Source organism: Montipora capricornis, chromosome 10 (genome assembly GCF_036669925.1).
Source record: "Montipora capricornis isolate CH-2021 chromosome 10, ASM3666992v2, whole genome shotgun sequence".
NCBI lineage: Eukaryota > Metazoa > Cnidaria > Anthozoa > Scleractinia > Acroporidae > Montipora > Montipora capricornis.
Window position 1 is genome coordinate 1,279,690 of NC_090892.1, and position 5,000 is coordinate 1,284,689.

Sequence of the window (5,000 nt, forward strand, 5' to 3'; positions counted from 1 at the left end):
TGTGAATCTGAAAATTGCCATAAACCTGACTGGAGAAACGCCTATAAACTAGCTTTTCGCTGCACCAAGAGCACTAAATTGTCTAACTTTCATTATAGGTTCTTACATAGAATATTACCGACGAATTGTTTTTTGACAAAAATTGGCCTTAAAAATAATTCTAACTGTACCTTTTGCGGAGATTTCCCTGAAGAACTTTGTCAACTCTTCTGGAATTGTAAAAAGTCCTCTTGTTTTTGGGATGATTTATTACTGTGGTTGAAAGAGAAAGCCATCATACCAGATCTTTACCAAAAGAGTATGACTGTCTTATTAGGATTGAAACCAGAAAGCTCTTCACGTCATAATGTTTTAATCAATTTCTGTTTCCAAATTGCCAAGTTCTTCATTTGGTGCTGTAAAATGAGGGAAACCCCTCCAAACATTAAAGGTTTTTTTCCCCTACTGTCTTTTCAATATAGGATCGAATCGTACACCTACACCAAGGAGAATAAGAAATGGGATCCTTTCACAGAACTTTTAAAGTAAAGTAAGACAGAAAAGTTAGTCTCGCAGTATCCCTTTTCCCCTCCACATTGAGCGACAATCAAACAAATAGATATACGTTTAAGTAAATATACTTGTAACAGTTCCGCCTTACCGTAATATAAGATATCAATGCACTTTTCAGACATGTTATATTTAGCTGCCATATACCTGTAATTTACTGTACTCTCTATTTCTGTTCACTGGTTTGTTTTATTTTGTAGCTGTATAACTTTTTTTTTTCCTCGTTTCCCCGGGGAATAATAATTAAAAAGAATAAATAAATAAATAAATAAATAAAGAAAAAATAATAATAAAATAATAAAAAAATGATGTCTGCCCTTACATTTGTAGCATCCCCGACTTCGGCACTTCCTCGCAGGGTGGCCTGGTTTTCCGCAGTTGCAGCACAGCTGATTGTCGTGAAATAATTTCCTGCGCGCCTCCACCGTTGGAATGGTTGCACAGTTATCTGCCCAGTGATCTTCCTTGCAATATAAACAACTAGGCGTCGCCCGCTCTCTTGGTTGGTCACTTCCTTTGGCTGCAAACCAGTGCCTTTCTCTCTTAATAGGAGGTTCTCGTAAAGTTCCTGGTGGGTCACCTGGTTTGTTTCTTCTCAGCCACGCTTGCAAGTTTTTTTATCAGGGTCTCCATATTCCAGTTCTCCCAGTTGTCGTCAGTTCGTACAATATCGGGGCTCACTTGTGGTAGTTTGTTGAGAGTGGACATCACGAACCCGCGGAGAATATCGGCTTCCCCCATTGTAAGCAACGCGTTGTGATTTCGGCTCACGGTTTCATAGAATTCCTGAACTTTTAAGTAATTGGATCCATTGACAATGGTTAGATTCACTATTTCCTCCACGTGTGCATTCACAACAAGCTTGCCTTGGCCATATTCAGTTTTCAGTCTCTCCCAGGCCACCTTATAGCCCATTTCACCTGGCTTGAGGTTTGCTGCGATCTTTGCCCGAACGTTCGGACTCTACATCAAGTAGCCGAATTTCTCTTCCGTGCTAATCGATCTGTTGTGGACTTGCGTTACAAACATGTTTTCAAACCTCACCCAGTCGGTAGGCGTTCCCTTGAACGGCGTTATTTTCAATTTCGGTAATTTCGCTGCAGTTGAACGAGTATCTTTCTCAAATTCCAGCCTTCTGAGCGTTGCCTCCAATTCCTCTTCGAATTTCTCCTGCCACATACCTCGCTCGTGCTCTTCTTGTCGTAAACGAAGTTCGCTTAGACGACGCTCTTCTTCTCGCTATTGTTCTCGTTTGGTCTCTAATCGTTTTCGTTCCATTTCGTCTGTTGTTCAAAAACTTTGCGAATCTTTCTTTGTCTACAGTGAATGTCGAATACCTTGTCTTCACGTCCTTTTTCCATTGTCTCACCGATCGAGCACACATGCCATGATCTATTTTAGCGGCCGTTGGCAAAACCAGGACACTGGCGGACGAGACCGGACCGGACTGGACCGGACCGGACCGGACCGGACTGGACCTGACCGGACCGGACCGGACCGGATCGGATCGGATCGGATCGGATCGGATCGGATCGGATCGGATCGGATCGGACTGGACCGGACCGGACCGGATCGGATCGGATTGGATCGACAAATCTCGGACTGGATCAATAACAAAATTCCCGCCAATAGACACATGAAATCCCTGGGTCGCCAGTTAAGGTTTCTCTCCCACCTTCGCGGGTGTCCTTCCGGAAAAAGTTCGTACGCGTGTTAGTTTTAATAAAATCCTAACAAACTATACTATATTTTTTATGCAAGGGCCAGCTGAACAAAGTACAAGTGCCGGGTCTTGGGAGATCTGACCAGCAAATAATTTTAGACTAAAAGGAAAATAATTATGCAAGGCTGGTCGTACGGCTATGAGGATATATAGTTTTAGTTTGACCAATATTTCGTCAGGCACGGCGGGACTTGTTCAGGGAGTTAAGAAGAAGTCAGGCCGTGCCTGACGAAATATTGGTCAAGCAAACACTATATATCCTTACAGCCGTACAACCCGCTTTGTATACTTAATATTGATGATTGCATAAGGTGACTGATCTATTTCATTTAACACTTGACCACTCGTGTTTTCACTGAGTCAGTTCACCTAGGGTATCTACACAGTTTCTGGATTGTATAGACCATTTAGTGTTTGGGTATTTTATTCCCCAAAGGTGACTTGTCCATTTGTGTTTTAAAAAAATCTTTTCAAATTCTGATAAAGCCAGTAATCGGATCCCTGTTTATACGCAAAGAGTTCTGGGATCGCCAGGGGGCAACATTGCAAGTCGCTGTAAGAAAACGGTATGGCGGAAACTTATTTCGACGTCCAAAAAACGATTTTGGTAGAGAGATCAACGCTTTTTGCGACACAGATTTATCAGAAATCGATTTGGGCAATGTTGATACGTGGTAAGTGTGAGTTTTTGTTTGAATAATCGTGAAATATGAGATAAAATTTAGTCGGATTAACCTTGCTCGCGTGAGGTTCCGTAATGTTTATTGCTGTTTCTTGTGAAATTTACATCTCGTCATTGGTCTCGAAATATTACAAAATTAGGAACAAATCTGGAAGAAATAACACAATAAAGCCTTTTTAGTTGATTTACGTGTGTCTAGGCTGTTTTCTTATTACCGAGTTACGTCTTGCGTAAACGAATTATGGCTTCTGCAAATATACCCCCTCAAAGGAGAGAAGTCGTTGTCAGAGGAGATGGAAATTGTTTCTACAGAGCTATTGCTCTTTGGAGGGATGAAATGAGCGATGAGAAACATGAGGAAATCCATAGGTTAATTTCTTGTTTGATTGAGAAAAAGCCAACGGTTTTCGAGCCGCTACTATTTTCTACAAACTCTGTGAGAGTCCAATCACTTTAATGTAGTACGATGATTCTGCTCAAGCAACCCATTTCAATTTCCTTCTGCCTCGAGGCAGCTGTTTTAATACTCCTCTTACATAGAATACAGCAGTCTCTGTTTCGATATGGATATCACTATGAATTAATATATTATATGACCCAGATCTTACATGTAAACAAACCTTTTCTTCTGTCAAACTACCATCTACACGTAGAGCTACATGTATTAAAGTCACTTGATCTTAGCAAACTTGTCAAGTTCCACTATGACTTCGACCAATACAAAAGCGTCATCTTCACATACTAGTTCTCTGTAGATCTGATCTTTGGAGCAGGTATTTGAGGTTCTACTGAGTACTCTCACAATTATACTCTCTTATGTACAAAGTTGGTGTAGGACATTCAGAGGTTCTGTCACCTCGTACAGACCTTTGTACTCATCGAAACCATTAATTGGTCACGATTAATAGCTCTAGCCCATGACAAAACATCATTGATATTTCTGGGCGACTAAAATCTAATATTCCAACGTGAGGAAGAATCTTTTGCTCAGTTCTCTGGGTACCTTCCAGACCTTCGATCGTTGTCACAACCCAACACAGCACAATAATCGCCACTAGTCATATTTCCAATTAAATTTGAATTGCTGAGTTTAGAAATAGGCCAAAGGCCAGCCCATACACACGTAAATACAACTGAAAAAGCTTTATTGAGTTATTTCCTCCAGATTAATTCCTAATTTTGTAATATTTTGAGACCATTTCACAATCAGTAAACCTTACGCAAGGAAGGAAGTTAATTAGCACATTTCACGGTTATTCAAACAAAAACTTACACTTGCTACGTGTCAACATTGCCCAAATCGATTTCTAATAAAACTGTGTCGAAAAAAGCGTTGATCTCCCTCCAAAATCGATTTTTTTGGACGTCGCATAAGTTTCCAACATATATTTTCTCATAGCGACTTGCAATGTTTGCCCCCAGGCGATCCCAGAACCCTTTGCGTATAAAACACGGCTCCGATTACTGGCAATTAATTCATTACACCATTGAGGTTTATTCCTAACCGTTTACAACCGGTGGGAAAAGAGCCCGGGGGGTTACTTAGGTCAATTCTCGCTGGGTATGTGCCGCTGGCCTCTCAAAGCCCCTACCCCTTTATACTCTATTTTATGGCCAATTATAGACTCCATCTTAGTCACTTTGGGCAAATGTAATTTTAGCGACCCCAACTTAGTCACTTTCTGTTTCTGCATAAACCTCACAACACATAATGCCTTTTAATTCTAATTTCAAAACGGACGATAATGCGATTAGTAAATATCAAATCAACAGCGCTACAGTTCTTTTTTCAACAACTATTTTCTACCATGAATCTTTCCATATTTAAATCCCACTAGCAAGAATTTTCGCAAACCCCAAAATCCCGATAATATGCGACCCCATTCTGGTAACTCTGTCGGGAACTCTGTTGAAAATGCAACCCCATTATAGTCAATCCAGTCGCGAAAATACGACCCCATCCAGCGGCACATCCTCATTAGCCTATTAATAGGAAGTACCAACCACCCCCCTCCGGGGGGAAAGAGAGAGAGCACCAAGAGCATG

General features: G+C 41.0%; 1 protein-coding gene and 1 long non-coding RNA gene across 2 annotated transcripts in view; both read right to left on the reverse strand.

Annotated features, from left to right (window-relative positions):
- The window catches only part of LOC138022049 (uncharacterized), a 5,630-nt gene extending 4,308 nt beyond the window's left edge, over positions 1 to 1,322 (reverse strand). The window contains exons 1-2 of the long non-coding RNA XR_011126508.1: positions 872 to 1,322; positions 171 to 252 (exon numbers count right to left, since the gene is read on the reverse strand). This is a non-coding gene — a long non-coding RNA (uncharacterized lncRNA). The remainder of the gene's footprint in view (positions 1 to 170; positions 253 to 871) is intronic.
- Positions 1 to 5,000, reverse strand: part of LOC138022045 (cytochrome P450 1A1-like) — a 14,754-nt gene that overhangs the window by 8,633 nt on the left and 1,121 nt on the right. The window lies entirely within an intron of this gene.